This window comes from Molossus molossus, unplaced genomic scaffold, assembly GCF_014108415.1.
Source record: "Molossus molossus isolate mMolMol1 unplaced genomic scaffold, mMolMol1.p scaffold_m16_p_14, whole genome shotgun sequence".
In the NCBI taxonomy this organism is placed as follows: domain Eukaryota; kingdom Metazoa; phylum Chordata; class Mammalia; order Chiroptera; family Molossidae; genus Molossus; species Molossus molossus.
In genome coordinates this window covers 24314030-24332276 of record NW_023425349.1, presented here as the reverse complement: position 1 = coordinate 24332276, position 18247 = coordinate 24314030, and positions in this window count along the sequence as shown.

Here is an 18247-nt window from a genome sequence, read left to right as displayed (position 1 = left end):
TTCAAAGGAAGTCATGGAATCTTACCCTGTGGCGATTACAACTACTCATACTCTATCCTGGAGACTAGACTTTCTTGTAACTTTATAGTCTGAGCACAACCATCAAAGAAGGAATTAACACATTTTCTAAGGCATTTTATTTACATGCTGAAGGTTTTTCATCAATCATAAAAAAGGTGACATTTTCAATTCAAACCAAAGTGACTTATCAAGCCAGAGGAGTGAGTCATTGAGGACACAGAACACTTTCCAGTTTAACCTGCTCCTTGACTGTAAACACCTGCCACATTCTTGCCATACATCTCTCCCTGATCCTCCGTAATGACAGACTGTTTACTGAATCCTGAACCCTAGTAGTATGCTTAGAAATGATTTCAATATTTTTGCAGGAATCCTCAGTTTTTAGAGAGTCTAAATTTAAATCACATTCAAAAGCAAGTCCATATCTTTACTTTAGAAGTAAAGCAAACCATTGGGAAAAGCACTGGGGGAGAGAGAGATTCTTTCAACCAGTAATTCTGCATCTATTAATTTTGTTGTTGTTAATCCTCACCTTTGAGGAGGTGTGGGCAGAAAGAAAGAGTTCGTGCAAAAGAGAGAAACATTGACACAAGAGAGACACATTGACTGGTTGCCACCCGAAAGGAGCCCAGACCAGGGCCAGGGATCAAACCTGCAACCCAGGTATGTACCCTTGATCAGGAATTGAACCCAAAACCCTTCAGTGTGCAGGCCCATGCCCTAACCACTGATTGATAGTGGCCAATGCTTCATCAATTTTTCTTAAAGAAATAAGCAAGGCTCCACAAATATATGTATTTGGGTATTTACTGCAAAAGGTTGAATATCAGGAAAATATTGAAAACAATCATCCAACAATAGAGGACTGTAGAAATGAACTGTGAAACATGCACCCAATGGAACATTATGAAGTCTTGAAAAATGATGAAGAAATGTTTGCGATATATTAAGTAAAACAAAGTTATCTTTAATAAACTGTAAAAAAGAGAGAGATGGCAGGAGAACCTAGAGCTTGAGACTTAAGAGACATATTAACTCATTGTAGTGTACTGTATTGTCCAACCCCACACACACATGAAAATTGAGGAAATCTGAATGATGATCAATTATTAAATTTTTTAAATTATTTTTTAAATGTGATAATGATATATTATTTTTTAAACTTCTATATTGAGAGATGAAATGCAATGCTGATGGGGCTGGAAGACTATAGATGAAAAAAGATTAACAAAATTTGAGGATTCATTATATTCTACTCTCTGCTTCTGCACATGTATAAAATTATGGACTGTAAGATTTTTTTAAAGTTATAAAACAATATGTATACCGTGATCCTATTTATTAGTTTATTGTAGATATCTTTTTTCTTACTTTCTATATGAAATATAATAGTTTTAAAATAGACATACTTTATGTTATAAATTATTCAACAACTTGAACTAATTTATGCTAGACATCAATCACCCCAAATTTGCTCTTTCTCCATGATTTCTAATATATCACTGAATAGCAGTTCATAAACTGTTAAAAATAACAATGGAAAGTGAAGTCACAGGTTGTCTCGAGCTAAATTTGTGGGTCTTCTATTAATCTAAGGCCCACACATCAGCTTTAAAGTGACTTTTATCCTGCTGGCCTGGGAGTAATTCATGCCTGAAGCAAGCAGAGTTCAGCACAAATCTTTCGAAATCTTGGGCTTTCAAGTTTCAGTACAAAGCTAGACCTTCTTAAATGAAACAAGGATGCAAACTGACTCTCCTAACACCTGAGTGTAGACAAACAAACAAAAGTCTACTTCATACAATGATCTGGATAGTTCATACAATTTTAGGGACAGCCCTGGCAGGTTTTGCTCAGTGGTTAGAGCGTCGGCCTGCGGTCCAGAGAGACCCACGTTCAGTTCCCGCTAAGGGCACGTACCTCAGTTGCAGTTTGTCCCCAGTCCTGGTTAGTTGTGCGGGTGGCAGCCACTCGATGTGTCCCTTTCACATCGATGTTTTTGTTTTTTTTTTATTCTCACCCGAGGACATTTTTTGATATTTTGTTCAGACAGAGTGGGAGGGAGAGAGAGAGAAACATCGACGTGAAAGGGATACATCGAGTGGTTGCCACCCACACGACCCAATCAGGACAGGGGACAAACTGCAATCGAGGTACGTGCCCTTAGCGGGAACTGAACCCAGGTCTCTCCAGACCGCAGGCCAACGCTCGAACCACTGAGCCAAACCGGCCAGGGCCACGTCGATGTTTCTCTCTCTCTCTCTCTTCCTCTCTCTCCCTCCTACTCTGTCTGAACAAAAAATGGAAAAATGTCATTGGGTGAGGATAAAAAAAAAACATTTAGGGACAGTTTTAACTAAATTAGTAGCAAAGTACAATTTTTCCAGGTACCAATTATGCTTTTACTCTGTTAAAGTAGCTAGATTTGCCTTTAATAGGAAAAAAGTAAGTCACTAAGGCACTGCCCTTTCAAACTCCTAAAGAAGTATTTTAGCCTTAACTGGGCCTTGCAGAAAATGACTGTAAGCATATAAAATGAAGTTAGAATAAGTTAAACATAAAGTACTTAAAATATCAGAACCTCTGTTCATGGGTGTGTTGTGCTATGTAGCTGCTCCTGCTTTAAAATCACCCACAGTTCTCACGTGCAGGAAAGAGAAAAGTTTAGAAACTGGATTTTTGTGATCTTGCTTGTGTCCTCTAAGCTCCAAATTGTTTAACTGACCAGAAAAGCCTGCTTTGCTTCTAGTGTTAGTCTCCTTTCCCTGACCCTCTCAACTCTAGGCCTGAGCCGCATTTCGAGTTAAGTTCTGTCTCACCCTAGCTACTGAGGCCAAGTTCATCCTCTGTCTAGAATGAGTCTTCACCCCATCAGAGTGTGGTGTCCAGAAAGGATCTCGCGGTCATTTCCTATAGCCCGATGGGTGCGAGGAGCAGGAGGCTTCTCCCCTAACCACTTCTCCAATAGCACCTCACGACTTCTGTTTTGGTCTCCAGATTGCTCCTCAGGTCAGCACCCAGAGAGAAGCCCTGAGTCGCAGCCCTCTGCCCCTAGATGTGGCCCTTATCCTTAATCAGCTAGTAACCACAGGTCGGGCTCCCTACATCCGGGACCACACTGACCTCTGGTGGATGCCGCTCTCCCTTCTTGGAGGTCCTCGCAGCCAGCCCACCCCTCACTCCACATGTGACACCAAAATCTCTCTGTATGTGGGGAGTGAACTGTAATGTGCCACGCCTGTGAAAAACATATGAGGACTGTGGAATCCCTCCATGGTGTGCTAACTGATAAATTTTTAGGCTTTTTACAAGTTGGACTGTTAAATACAGCCATTATTAAAATTAAAATTACATAAATTTATGATTTATATTAAAAGCAAAGATCATAAATATTCAAAACTCATCACTTCTTAGTAATCTTATTACATTTTACTATTGTCTCTTCCCGTGAGTTATTTTCATCTATTGTTATCTGGATGGTGGAAATTACTCCACTTGTCAAATCGTGGTTGAATTGCAAACCATAGGTTGACTATGGATATGAACTCAGCAAAACTCAGTGAAAGCATTCAGTCAGAATCATTTGGCTATATGGAACTCAAAATAAAAAGCATTGTGTATTTTATTATCATTTATAAATTATGTGCTAGACACCCTTTATATCAGTAAAATGTATAAGCTGATATCACTTTTTTCCAGAGAGCTGTCAAACATCTTGCAGCACACTACAGTATCCTGTCCTTCCACTCCAGACCCAGTTCTATAGTCTCATTAAATTCTCCTGATTCTGGTTGCCTCCCGTTACCAGCTTTGGGTCAGTTGCAGGTTGGAAGCTCATACCCAACCCCCTCTTGATTTATCTTGTTCAGGTGGAAAGACACCCATTAGCATAACACACCTGGTTTCTTCCGCTCCCTCACACATTCCTCCCCCATGGAGGTGAACTGACTTACCCTGCTGGTGAGTTTAGAAGGAGAAAGAAATCATGCATGGCCTAATTCCTGCCTCTGTTCCTTTTCTTAGGAGCTACCCACAGGCAGCATCCTTCTCCACATGGGGAAGCCTGCCCTGTTCTTGTGTTGCTTGCTGAGTAATTTTGTCAAATTCTGGAGCTCATGTTAAGAACTCCCCTTGCTCCAAGATAGAAGCTAGCTCTGTAAAGTGACATTGATTAGTAATGAGGGCCACATATGGGCCTCCATCTGCTGACTCCTTTGTCTTATTTCTCAAGTGGCTCAAAACTGAATGGGGAAAAGGGATGCTATTTATTGGGCCCCTTAGAAACTCCAAAAGGGTCCTCTGTCTTCGGCCTTTTCTCCTGAGGTCCCAGGATGCCTTGTGGCTGTGCCTAAATGGATTGGTATGCACAAGCCTTTTCTAAGCTTAAAGAACTTAACTGGAAAATTTACTTGGTTAGAATTCCTCTTATTACCAATATGTGTATGTGATAATAATGCTTATACATTTCAGCATCTTTCATGTGCCAGATACCACACAAACATACATCTTGGAAAACAATACTATTATTGACCCAGAGTGTTTTAGTAACTTTCCCAAGGTCACAGAGTGACCAAGCCAGTTGTCCGAGTCCAAGGCCCTTGCTCTTTCCATTACACTTTCTCTCATTCCACTTTTCTTTCTCTTTCCTCCCACCCAAGCTCTAGCTTCCCTCCTCTGCTCTCTCCTCTCCCCAGTTCTGCCACTGCCTTCCCTCGTTTCCACATTTTCTAGCCCTTTGACATGTCAGAAAACAACGACAGCGTTTGTGACCTCAGAGATTGCCATATATATATACATTCTACAAAATCTTACCCCAACAGCTGGACTCTCAAGAAACTTGGCAGCAGGCAGTAGGAAAATTGTGGCTGTCCTTTTAGCATCCTCCTCAGGTTTCTCATGAGGAATGTTTAGCATCCATTCAAGGCCCTGGGGGAGGAGGTCACAAAGACACTAGTGTGCATTAAGAGAGACCACGGGACTTCATCAAGCTGGGGTCTGTCCACGTTCGACCTGGGGGCGGGGCTCTATGTGGAAAATGCAGCCTCTCCTCAAATGGAGTGTTTGCTGTTACCTCTGAATCAAGGTTTCTTTTGCTGGTGTCAACAGTTGTGTAACAGATTCAGGAATTGAGCGAACAGTTTAAAAATTACTTGAGGAATGACTGAGGAGGGAATGAAAGAAAAAATATATAACTAATATATTAATGTTTATATATTATATAACTTATATATTTGCATATGATTAATATCTATAGTCATATACTTATGTATCATACACAATGAATTCTCAGTGGGGTAATATTGCCCCCAAGGGTGTGAAAATTGTTTCTTGAGGGAGAGTATGAAAAAAATATCACTTTTTATATAAAGCATAAGTAGTACCTACATACAGATAGCACCTAAACAAATACACAGGATATCTGTGGTATTAAAATTTCATGGAGAAAATATTAAGAAAAACATGTCAAAAAGGCTCCTTAGGGGAGTAGTAATTTTTTTTTTTTTTAATCCTCACCTGAGGACATTTTTGCATTCATTTTCAGATAAAGTGAGAGGGAGAGAGGAAGGAAAAGACAGAAACATCAATGTTAGACACATCGAGTGGCTGCCACCCACATGACCCCAACCGGGGCGGGGGACAAACTGCAATGGGAGGTACATGCCCTTAGCGGGAACCGAACTCAGGTCTCTCTGGACCGCAGGCCGACGCTCTAACCACTGAGCAAAACCGGCCAGGGCAAGAAGCAGTAATTTTTTAAATATATTTTTTTAATTATTGATTTCAGAGAGAGGAATCGAGAGGGAGAAAATCTTCAATGAGAGAGAAACATCCATCTGCTGCCTTCTGCACGCCCCTACTGGGGATTGAGCCCACAACCCGGGCATGTGTCCTGATTGAGAATCAAACTGGTGACCTCCTGGTACCAGGGACAATGTTCAACCAACTGAGCCACACTGGTCAGGCAGTAATTTTTTTAAATGATTGAAAAACACTGATGTACATAAACAGCCTAGTAGGGTATGTGACATTTGGTAGGTATTCAATATATGAAAATTGTAGTTGCTATTATCATAGTTAGTTGTTATGATTGTCCTACAAACTAGCAAGAGAACCATCCCATCCCATCCTGGTTAGGGTGTACTGTGGCAAGTTCCCAGGTGAAGTTAGTTTAAGGTGGGTCCTGCAGGAGCTGGAAGTCAGAACTGCCTAGGGTTCTAGAAAATAAGTAGATTCTTGTGCATGGCTGGGATGACCCCTGGGATGCTCAGAAACACTTGTGCATGATTGTAGTAAAATCCCAAGAACAAGGCAAGGCATAGATGTTTGTGCACAGTGCCATGCCTGCTTTAATTCTCTGGGGAAAGATATGCTCCCAAATTCACTTTCCTCCTGGCTGAGAAGTCCACCACCAAGTTTTATGTACATGACGCTGTTACTCCTTACAGGATCGGGCTTCCAGCAGGCACTCAATAAATGAGTTAATACAGGGCTGAGGCTAATGTTGAGCAACTTCTAATGAAGCTGCATGTGCTCTGCTGGCTGGAAGAAAAATAATCCCATGATTGTTTTTAAAATCTAAGTTTGTGTTACTTTTACCATACAAAGTGGTTTCATATATAGTATCTTATTAAATTATCGTAATAACCCTCTAAGGTCAGCATGATATCCCCATTTAATGGATAAAGAAGCTGAAGCTTGGTGAGTTCACCTAGTTATTGTCCTCTTTACCTATCCCGTGATAAGTAGCAGAGCAAGCCTCCTTTCTACGCTACTACAACACCTGTAATATTCTTTCCCCACCGAGGAGGTGACACATGAAATTGTAAAGCTTTGGAAGAAAAGTCACATGCTGGGATTTGGGGACTCCCCTTGTGAGGGCCATGGTACTGTCTGTGAATTGACACAATCAAGTCATGCAAGAAGGGGTGTCATCTTTATGGAGTGTGAATCTGGCATATGGCAGAGCTTGCTGTGGCTAGTCAAAGCTATCAACTGCCAAGTGATGGGGAAATGAAAACCAATCAAAATAGAGTATGGAAGCATCTTGAGATGCTGTGAAATTTGGAGCATAAAATAAAAGACTTAGAAAACTAAAAAAATAAAATAAATGAAGGACTTTGCTCGGCCAATGTGGCTCAGTGGTTGAGCATTGACCCATGCACCAAGAGGTCACCAGTTCGATTCCCGGTCAGGGCACATGCTTAGGTTGTGGGCCGAATCCCCAGTGGGGGCATGCAGGAGGCGGCCAAGCAATGTTCTCTCTCATTGATGTTTCCATCTTTTTCTCCCTTTCCCTTCCTCTCTCTCTAAAATCAATGAAGGGGAAAAAATTAAAAAATAAATAAAGGACTTAGGGGCACCAATGTTGAGAATAAAATATGATGTGAAATATGAACTATTAGGTACATACTGGTGTAATTTTTTATTTCAAGGCCATAGCTTCAAATGTAGGAATGACAAATATTTGACCAAGAGTAGAGAGCATTTTTCAAAAACTGTAAAGAATGTGTTTAGTCAGAGACCAACTCATCTGGCCAAAAGGGTTGTAAATGGAAAACAGATGGGAAGGAAGAAAAAAACACCTAGACAAAACTGAAATGGGTTTCCATGGATGACATTAAGGAAAGCTGGAAAGAATTTCAACAGGGAGGGAGGTGCTGAGTAATTCAATGAAAAAACAATTGGAAAGGACATCAGAAACCAAACGTATGCAGCAGATATCCAGATATCATGCACAGAACATGAGCAACATAGTAACCTTGAGATTACAGCACCAGGTGACAAACAAGACCACACAGATACCACCGAGAGTTGGTGGGATGGAACAGATCCACGGGAACATGATAGAAGGGTGTGCTGTACACAAAAGACCTGTTGGGAGGAGATGGAGCAGCACTATAGGCTGTGATAACAGCAGATTCAGAGGAATTCCTGAACACTTGGATAAAGATGAAAAGAGAAAGGAGCAGAGTAATATTTTCATGGAAGCAGCTGAGCCACTTGGAGGAAAGCCACAAAACTGGCAGAACACACACAATGGAGATTATATTCTGGATACTTCATTCAGATAAAAGCAGATTCTTCCATTTGCCTTCCTAACAATTTCATGTCCTAGAAGGTAGAGGAAGGAATAAAAATAACTGTGCTCTGACTGATCCCAACCAATGGGAAAAACCATTTGTTGGAGTGGAAGGGATGAGCTCCTTTCAAGGGAGGGCAAGGTTGAGCTGGATAAAATGTATACAGAGGACTTCAGGAAGCTAGATTTCAAAATATTTTAAGAAATTATTGACATAATTCCACAACTTTCCAAAAGGAGACAGTACCGAATGTGCTCAGAAACATGTCTATAGGCAATTCCAATGAAAAGAGGTGAGGAGATTCATAAAGAAATTAGAGTGACAGCCCACACAGCATGTTATGCTAGGATATAGGATGAACATTCCAAAAGATGGAAGCAAATGATAACTCTATGGTAATGACAAGGAACCATATAAATAGCAGCAGTAATGTTAAAATCCTGGAAGAATCAAAGCATGCAAAAATGGTAAGGACCAGAAAAGTGTTATGGGACCAAGGGAATTATGATAATAAATGGTAGGAAGGATGTAGTATTTCTCAAATATCACATTCCTTTAGGCTCTGACAAGGATTGCGATTGTGGGGCTGAAAAGACAAAAGTGGGTAAGAGGATGCTGAAATCTACAGTTGGAAAAGATGTTAATGATTCCTTTTGAAATCTATCCTGGGATCCACACTTTGTGGTCCACAATCTGTGAATCAACATGCATCTTCAAACTTTATTTCAAACACTTTGTGTCCTGGGTTCTTCTTAATATATAGTCTAACAACTATGCAAAATAAAGGCAGGCATTGCAAAACCCAAAATAATAAACATAGGTCCATGAAAAAGGAACCCATACTTTCCATTTAAAGTTTAAAAAATATTTTAATGAAGTTGGCCCATGGATACATCTTTTCTTGCATATACATGCTTGAGTGAAATTGACTTTATAGCTTCTAGTTCCCATTGGTATTCCCAGTCTGTCTCACTTTTTTTCCCCTTGGGTTTTCTTACTGCCAGTTCCAAATTATTATAAAGTAGATGTAGCATAATTTCTTCAAGGTTCATTTATGTTGTAGCATGTATCAGAATCTCCTTCCTGTTTAAGGCTGAATAATATTGTACTGTATGTATATACTACATTTTGTTTACCCATTCATCTGCCTATGGACATTTGGGTTGTTTCTACCTTTTAACTAAGGTGAATTTTGCTGCTGTGAACATGGGTGTACAAATACGTGTTTGAATCTCTGCTTTGAATCCTTTTGGGTATACACCATAGTGGAATTGCTGGATCAAATGGTAATTCTATGCTAAATTTTTTTTTGAAGAACAGTCATAGTGGCTGCACCATTTCCATTCCTACCAGCACTGAACAAGGGTTGCAAGTTCTCTGCATCCTAGTAACCTCCTGAGGGCAGAGATTCAGAAATACATCAACATAAGTAGGGCCTGGAATAAAATCACTTCCCAATAAATATGGAGAATAAATGATAATAAACTAATTAACAAATAAACATGATATCAACAAAAAGTCTGCTATGATTTTAGTTCAAAAGGCAAGCCTAGTATTCTTGAAATAAGTGTATTAAAATCAGCTTTAACTAGAAATGGAAAAAAAAACCTGTTGAATGAAAAAAGAATGTTGAGTTGAGGAAAAAGAAAAAAAAAAACACACAACAAAAAAACCAAACTGTTTAAACACATTGAACTTTAGCAAAAGATCTATTTCACAATTTACTGCTAACAATTTTTCTACTTTCTCTTGCAAAACTAATGAGAAAATCAGGTCAAATGAGAAAAAGGAATGTTGGGTTGTGTAAGTGATACTGTTTAAACATAAAACATGTGAATGCTAGGCCTTTGCCCCAGTGGCTGGCTGACTACACCATAAAAATCAAGTTTTCAAACCATAATTAGATAGCTAAGTCGAGAAAAACACTTTTAGGGGTATTTTTTTTTTTTTATCCTCACCCGAGGACATTTTTCCATTTTTTGTTCAGATAGAGTAGGGGAGAGAGAGGGAGAGAGAGGGAGAGAGAGGAAGAGAGAGAGAGAGAGAGAGAGAGAGAGAGAGAAACATCAATGTGAAAGGGACACATCGAGTGGCTGTCACCCACACAACCCAACCATGGCCAGGGACAAACTGCAACCCTTTTAGGGGTATTTATGTAGTGTGTAGGAGAGATGAAATTCTAGAAATTAAGGACCACCTATATGGCTAAATGGCTTTCCAAAAGGTTGTAAAAAAAATTGTAAACTCACCTGCAAACCTTGAAAACATTGTTCTCATACACTTTTGATAATAACATTAAGTCTTAACTGCTAATTTTAACACAGAACAATATCACCTTGTTTTAAAATACTTTTTTTTGGTGGGTGACTAAGTTGTTTTTTTATTATTAATTGAGCCCCCCCCCCTCTGTTCGAGGCACTCTTCCTGATGCTTAAATAATATGAATGATACCCTAGCCAGGTCGCTCAGTTGGTTAGAACGTCGTCCCAATATGCCAAGGTTGCAGGTTTGATCCCTAGTCAGGGCATATATTTTTGTAACCAATGAATGCAAAAATAAGTGAACAACAAATCGATGTTTCTCTCTCTCTCTCAAATTAAGAAATTAAAAAAGAGTGGTTGAGCATTGACCCATGCACCAATAGGTCACTAGTTCGATTCCCAGTCAGGACACATGCCCAGGTTGTGGGCCCGATCCCCAGTGCGGGGCACGCAGGAAGTGGCCAATTGATGTTCTCTGGCATCTATGTTTCTATCTTTCCTTCTCACTTCCTCTCTCTCTAAAAATCTATAAAGGGAAAAAAAGTTTTTTTAAAAGAATGTGAATGAGCAAAATAGACCAAGATTCCTATCTTCTAGTAGGAGAGACAGGCACTAATCAAGAAACATAATAGCCCGGCCGGTGTGGCTCAGTGGCTGAGCATCGACCCATGTACCAAGAGGTCGCCAATTTGATTCCTGGTCAGGGCACATGCCCAGGCTGTGGGCCTGATCCCCAGTGGGGAACATGGAGGAGGCGGCCAATCGATGTTCTTTTTAATCAATATGTCTCTCTCTCTCCTTCTCCCTTCCTCTCTCTCTCTCTGAAATCAATAAAGAAAAATTACTTTAAAAAAAGAAACATAATAAATAAGTTATGTGTCCTGGCTGGTGTGGTTCAGTTGGTTGGGCACTGTCTCATGCACTGAAAGGTTGCTGGTTCAATTGCTGGTCAGGACACATGCCTGGGTTTCAGGCTCAATCTCTGAAAGGGGGCCTGCAGGAGACAGCCAATCAATCAATGTCTCGCATCGATGTTTCTCTCCCTCTTTCTTCCTTTCTCTCTAAAAATCAATAAAAAAATGTTTAATACATAAATTACATAATATATTAGAAGACAGTAAGTTTAACTTGGGAAAAAAGTAAAGTATCAGGAATGCTGAATTGGGAAGTGTAGGGCATTTTGTCATATTAAATAGGGTGATCAGGGGGTTAGGATAAGTTTTTAAATCTCATTGAGAAAGTGAGATTTGAGCAAAGATTGGAGGAAGTGAAGGAGAGGGCAGATTTCTATAGAGGAGTATTTCAGGGAGCAAGAGCAAAAGACCCAGGAAGGAATGGACCTGGCCAGTTCAAGGAACAAGGAGGCCAGTGTGGCTGAAGTAGAGTATACTTGGGGAAAGGTGTAGCTGATGAAAGCAGAAAAGTAATGGGGGAAGGGGAGGAGGGGAGCATTTAAACACTTGGGATCTTACTGAGTGGGGAGCCATACAGGGTTTTGAGCATGAATGAACTTATCTATGTTTTAAAAGGATCTGGCTATTGTATTTACAGCAGACTAGATGAAGGCAAGAGTAGGGACATGATGGGCACATGAACAGAGTGACCATGGTGGCAGAGATGGAGACCATATGCATGGTCACTTGGCATGGGCTCTCACTAGCTACCCAACCTGCCAGAGAGACCAACACTGAAATCTAAAAATGGCACTATTCTTTGAGGGATCAACTGGCCAGTTGATTGCAATGGCCCTTTACATGCTGGAAGGGCAAACAACTTGTTCTCAAAGAAACAGACATTTATTCTGGGTATACGTTTACATTTCCTGCCTGCTGAGCTTTAGCCTGTATCACTATCAGGAGTTTACAGGGTGTCTGATCCACAAGCATGAAACCCTACCCATTACAGCATCCAACCAGGGGACCCATTTCACAGCCAGCCTGAGAGAGCGAGCAATGGAATGGCCCACTGATGGTGCAGCTGAAGCATCATCTTGGAGGCAATACTGTGCAAGAACAGGGTCTCATTCTCCAGGATGCAATGTATACCCTGAATCAGAGAATCCTATAGGACATGGTGTCCCCAGCGGGAAGACTAGTTGGGTCCAGGAACCAATGCAGGGAAGCAAGCAAGAGTAGTCCCACTTACTACTCCCAGTGACCCACTGAGGAACTTTCTGTCCTCACAACCTTGAACCTTGTAGGGTTAAAATCCTGGGCCTCAAAAGGGGTGCACTTTGCCCAGGGACATAGCAATGGTCCCATTGAACTACAAACAATTGCTGCCACTGTTTATATTAAGGAATCAATAAGCAAGAAGAGTCATCAATCATCCCATGCACCAGGTCACCAGTTCAATTCCCGGACAGGGCACATGACTGGGTTATGGGCTAGAGCCCCAGTTGGGGACTTGCAGGAGGCAGTCCATTGATGTTTCTCTCTCATCAATGTTTCTAGCTCTCTCCCCCTCCCTTCCTCTCTCTGTGATCAATAAAAACATATTTTAGAAAAAAAAAGAAGAGTCAACAACTTGGTAAGTACAACTGATCCTTATTAGCAACAGGAGGTAGGACCACTGTCACACATGAGGGACAGGAAGAAATATATGTACAACTGATTTCAATTCTTCTTGCTACTCACTTGGCCACCTGTGACTGTGAATAGACAAGTGCACCAACCCTGGCCTGGGACGAATGTAATCACCAAAGGCTCATCCACTTAGGAATAAAGGTTTGGGTCACACCACTAGGTAAACCAAGACCAGTAGAGCAAGGGAAACTTAGGATAGATAGTGGAGAAGAGAAATGATGATTACCAGTAGCGGCCCTCAAACCAACTGCTGGCATGGACTATGGACTGCGTAGCTTGTTCCACCATTTTACCTCTTCTAAATTTCCTTTAAAAAGAGATGCTCAGCCCTGGCTGGTTTGGCTCAGCGGTTAGAGCGTTGGCCTGCAGACCAGAGGGTCCCAGGATCAGTTCCCACTAAGGGCACATACCCAGGTTGTGGTTTGTCCCCGGCCCCGAGGCCCCAATTGGGATCGTGTGGGTGGTGACCACTTGATGTGTCTTTCTCACATCAATGTTTCTCTCTCTTCCTCCCACTCTATCTGAAGATAAATGCAAAAATGTCCTCGGGTGAGGATAAAAATAAATAAAAAGAGATGCTTAGTGCTCCCTGAGTGTGTATGGATGGGCAGGCTTGCAGGATGCAAGCAGAGGCCTGTGCAGCAAAGGACATACAATGCTCAGGTCACCCTTCAAGAAAAATCTTACCTGTGAGAAGTAGTTAGCTGACAGCCCATCCTAGGCAGTCCCTAGCCACTGGACATGGCAGGGATACCAGAGTCTAGAAATTCTGTACAAAGAGTGACTGCTCTAATAAGTAATTTTTACTCCAGAGCTGTCTGATGGGCTGGCTAAGACTGTCAGCTCTGCATCAGAGTCTGAGTCTTTCTCTACCCAATTCTGCTTCCTTCCCTCTTTCCTTTCCTAGCAAACATATCAGCATTGTGGTCTGAAGGCTTTCTTTGACAAACCCTGCTTCCTCCCCTTCATTTTCACAGTTGACATCCACCAAAAAACCTCCTGTACTCTTAACTCTACTTCAGTGTCTGCTTCTTCCAAGAGAACTAAATTGACATAGGGACTGAACAATGAATGAGATTCACAGTGCTGAGAAAATTGGGGTGACGGAAGAAAAGTGGAGTTTGACAACGTCAGAAATCTAAGCGAGAAGATAGAAAACATTTTTAAAGCCCTACTATTAAGGGCTGAATTTGCTTTTAAAAATATATTTAATTGAATTGTGGTATGTTCACTAATGAGTTGCGTCACTCTACAAACGTCTAGAACTTGGAAAGAAGCCCTATTACCATAAACTTTTGTCATAAACCAATAGATTTTATAAATAATGGAGATAGAAAGGCTTATGTCAAATACTATCATTTTTCTGAATAGACTTTGTTCATCACTGTATTTCCAGCACACTGCCTTGCACAGAGTAGGTGCTCAGAGAATATTTGCTGGATTAGACTGGTATTCTGCAGAACACCATCAGTCAGGGAAGCCACTCTTGAATGAGGAGGACCAGAGAATTCCAACATAAACGTGTGGGGAGCCTCCTCTTGTAGCTCACATCAGCTCCTATCAACAAAGCCTGTAAGCTGTACAATAAATCCAGAATCCAACCGCTTACCAGTTGTACGGCTTCCACTCTGATACAAGTCACCACTCTCTTCTGGATTATGGCAATAACCTGCTAACTGGTGTCTTGGCATCCATCTTTGCCCTTCACCCCGGACGTTCTCCACACAGCAGTCAGGGTATCCTTTCAAAACTTAAGACAGATCCTGTCACTCCTCTGCTTTAAACCCTCCGATGACTTTCCACGTTACTCTGAATAAAAGCCAGTCTTTCCAACGGCTTTCTGCTCACTGCCCCACTTCTTTGCATCTCTAACATCATCAGCTACCCTCTCCCCATTGTTCCTCACTTCCTTCATCTGATCTCCTGGGTATTCCTCCAACATGCCAAGGATGCTTCTACCTCATGGCCTTGCACCTGCAAATAATAAATGCTATATGACTATAAACATTTATGGCTGTTACTATTGTTCCTTCTTTTCCTCCCTGGTATGGCTGGCTTCCTAACTTTTCTCTACCCTGTCACCTTATCAGGGAGATTTTCCTTGATTAACACATATAGCAGATTCTCAGCAGAAAAACATGCCACATTCAAATTAGGTATTATTTTGGGTTGAACTGTGTCCCCCTCCAAAAGATATGTGAACCCTCAGTACCTCAGAATGTGACCTTATTTGGAAGGACCATTGCAGATGTAATTAGTTCAAGTTATAATGGAGTAGGGTGAGTCTTTAACCCAGTACGCTGGTGTGAAATAAGATATTGGTATTATATATATAATGAGAAGTATACATTGCTCTGTGCTCCTGGTTCTTGCTAATATTTGGTCTCTTACCCTGGTTTTTCACACAGAACTCCTAAGTCCCTTGGAATTTCCTGGGTAATAACAGTATCTTTTGTTCTGAGGCAACTCTTGGTGGACTCTTGGATGGAAAGACTAAACCATGATTAGCAAGCTGGAACTTTCTGTCCTCCTCCCTATCTCCCCATCCCCCGTACTCCAGACAGGGAAGAGAAGCTGGAAAGTGAGTTAGTAATTGATCATGCCTACATAATGAAACATCCATTAAAATCTCAAAACTATGGAGTTCGGAGAGTTTATGGATTGGTAAACACATCCATGTGCTGGGAGGGTGGGGCACACAAATTCCATGGGGACAGAAGTTCCTGTACTCAGGACACTTCCAAACTTTGCCCTATGTATCTCTTTATCTGGCTGTTCGGCTGTATCTTTTGTCATATCCTTCATTATATAATAAACTGGTAAATGTGTGTCCCCAAGTTCTATGAACTATACTAACAAATGATCAAACCCAAGAAGGGGATTGTGGAAACTCGTTTATAGCCAGTCAGCTGAAGTACAGGTGACAAGCTGGGACTTGTAACTGGCAGCTGGACTGACTGAGCCCTTAGCTTGAGGGATCTGATGCAATCTCAAAGGTAGACAGTGTCAGAGTTTAGTTGAATTGTAGGACATCCAGCTGGTGTCTGCAGATAATGGAAGAATTTCTGAATGTGGAGGGAAAACCCCACATATTTGGTGACTGGAAGTGAAGTATTAAGAGTAATAACTGAGTAGTGAGGACAATGTGAGAAACAACAGAGGTTCTCTATTCCACGGGTATCCTCATAGGAAGAGACACAGAGGGACAGACATACAAAGGGAGAACATTGTTTGATGATGAAGGCAGATTGGGGTGCTGCAGCTCAAGCCAAGAAAGGCCAGATTGCCAGCAAATCAACAGAAGCTAGAAAGCGGCAAGGGAGGATTCTCCTTGACAGGTTTCAGGGGGAGCATAGCCCTGCCAAGCCTTACTTTTGGACTTCTAGCTTCTAGAACTGTGAGATGATAAATTTTTATTATTTTAAGTCAACCAGTTTGTGGTACTTTGTTATGGCAGCTCTGGGAAACTAATATGGGTGTATTCCAGGAAGATTCAATAAAGGGACTCTTTACAATGATGTCAGGGCCAGTACAGTATAGGGAAACCACAGGGAGAGAGCAGTGCCGTGGATGAAAAATAAGAGCTCTCTAGGCCTGAAAGGGCAAAATAGGGAGCAGTTATCAGAACTTGGAAGGAGAGAAGCACCTGTAAAATAAAGTTACTTGGAGGGCCATGCTATAGAAGCAATGACCTTGTATCAAGAGCACTGTCAACCACAAAGAGAAATAAATTCCCTAACTTCACTCTCCTCTCTCCCTCCTATCTCCACCTAGGACTCTTCAGGAAGCGAAATGTAGTAACCCATATAGGTCAGCCTTTTTGGGGGCCAATTGTTGGGTGAAGAAGAGGGAAGACAAAATGATAGAACAGGAATGAAAGATATCTGGCACATTTTCTGTAGCAATTCTATTTTTCTGAGCACTATTGGTCCTTTTCATGACCTTTTTAAAACATAGCACTTACACTCTGGCCTGTGTGCTCAGTGGTTAGAGCATCAGCCTGTGGACCAAAGGGTCTTGGGTTCGATTCCTGGTCAAGGGCATGTACCTGGGTTGAAAGTTTGATCTCTGGTCCTGCCTGGTTGGGCATGTGTGGGAGGTAACCAATCAATGCGTCTGTCTCTGTCTCTCTCTCCCTCTCCCCGGCCCCCCTCCCACTCTCTCCCTTCTTTCCACTCTCTCTTAAAAAAAAAAAATTAATCCGGCCAGTGTGGCTCAGTGGTTGAGTGTCAAGCCATGCACCAAGAGGTCGCTGGTTCGATTCCTTGTCAGGGCACATGCCTAGGTTGTGGGCCCGATCCTCAGTGGGGGTCATGCAAGAGGCGGCCAATTGATGTTCTCTCTCACTGATGTTTCTATCTTTCTCTCCCTCTAAAAAAAAATCAATAAAAAATATTTTTTTAAAAAATTAATGGAGCCCTGGCCAGTTTGGCTCAGCGGTTAGAGCGTCGGCCTGCGGTCCGGAGAGACCCGGGTTCGGTTCCCGCTAAGGGCACGTACTTTGGTTGCAGTTTGTCCCCGGCCCTGGCTGGTCGTGCGGGTGGCAGCCACTCGATGTGTGCCTTCACGTCGATGTTTCTCTCTCTCCCTTCCTCTCTCTCCCTCCCACTCTATCTGTACAAAAAATGGAAAAGTATCCTCGGGTGAGGATTTAAAAAAAAAAAAAAAAATTAATGGAGCCCTGGCCAGTTTTCTCAGTGGTTAGAGCATCGGCCTGTGGTCCAGAGAGACCCGGCTTCAGTTCCCGCTAAGGGCACGTACCTCGATTGCAGTTTGTCCCTGGCTCCGGTTGGGGTCGTGTGGGTGGCAGCCACTCGATGTGTCTCTCTCACATCGATGTTTCTCTCTCCCTCTCGCTCCATCTGAAGATAAATGCAAAAATGTCCTCAGGTGAGGAAAAAAAAAAATTAATGGAAAAATATCCTTGGGTGAGGACTAAGGTAAAAAAAATAGCACTTACCATCACCTGGTATAAGTGTCTTTCATTTTAGTTTATTATCTGTTTATCTATTATCCTGCTAGAACAGCAACTTTTCAACCTTTTTCATCTCATGGCATACATAAACTAATTACTAAAATTCTGTAGCACACTAAAAAATATATTTTTGCTATATCTGACAAAAAAAGAATAGGTATAATTTTGATTCATTCACATGGGACAGCTCTTGCTATGTTGGCTGCTGTCATTTTTTTCATTTGACAGTCTAAGGGAAAAGAGGTCAGTGCCCCTGACTAAAGAGTCAGGCATTGCATGTTTTAAAAATTCTTGTGGCACCCTGGTTGAAAATCGCTGTTAGAA